Raw genomic sequence first — 637 nt, 5'->3', positions numbered from 1 at the left:
ACATGGAAGAAGCATCTCAATTCCTGCCATTGGAGCAAACAACTTTGAGCTTAAACCTCAATTAGTTTCTCTAATGCAACAGAACTGCAAGTTTCATGGACTTCCATCAGAAGATCCTTTTCAGTTCTTAACTGAATTCTTGCAGATCTGTGATACTGTTAAGACCAATGGGGTTGATCCCAAGGTCTACAGGCTTATGCTTTTCCCGTTTGCTATAAGAGACAGAGCTAGAGTATGGTTGGACTCTCAACCTAAAGATAGCCTGAACTCTTGGGATAAGCTGGTCAAGGCTTTCTTAGCCAAGTTCTTTCCTCCTCAAAAGCTTAGTAAGCTTAGAGTGGATGTCCAAACCTTCAGACAGAAGGAAGGTGAATCCCTCTATGAAGCTTGGGAGAGATACAAGGAACTGACCAAAAAGTGTCCTTCTGACATGCTTTCAGAATGGACCATCCTGGATATATTCTATGATGGTCTGTCTGAGCTATCAAAGATGTCACTGGACCATTCTGCAGGTGGATCTATTCACCTAAAGAAAACGCCTGCAGAAGCTCAGGAACTCATTGATATGGTTACAAATAACCAGTTCATGTACACTTCTGAAAGGAATCCTATGAGTAATGGGACGCCTATGAGGAAA

The 637-nt window shown here is 42.1% G+C and overlaps 1 non-coding gene across 1 annotated transcript; it reads right to left on the bottom strand.

Annotated features, from left to right (window-relative positions):
- Window positions 1-328: 328 nt before the first annotated feature.
- Window positions 329-436, bottom strand: LOC112781943 (small nucleolar RNA R71). Its single transcript, XR_003192688.1, has one exon. It is a non-coding gene; the product is annotated as a small nucleolar RNA R71 (small nucleolar RNA).
- Between the last annotated feature and the right edge of the window lie 201 nt (window positions 437-637).

Source organism: Arachis hypogaea, chromosome 19 (assembly GCF_003086295.3).
Source record: "Arachis hypogaea cultivar Tifrunner chromosome 19, arahy.Tifrunner.gnm2.J5K5, whole genome shotgun sequence".
In the NCBI taxonomy this organism is placed as follows: domain Eukaryota; kingdom Viridiplantae; phylum Streptophyta; class Magnoliopsida; order Fabales; family Fabaceae; genus Arachis; species Arachis hypogaea.
The sequence above is the reverse complement of the archived record's forward strand: the minus strand, read 5'-3'. Positions and strand labels throughout refer to the sequence as shown.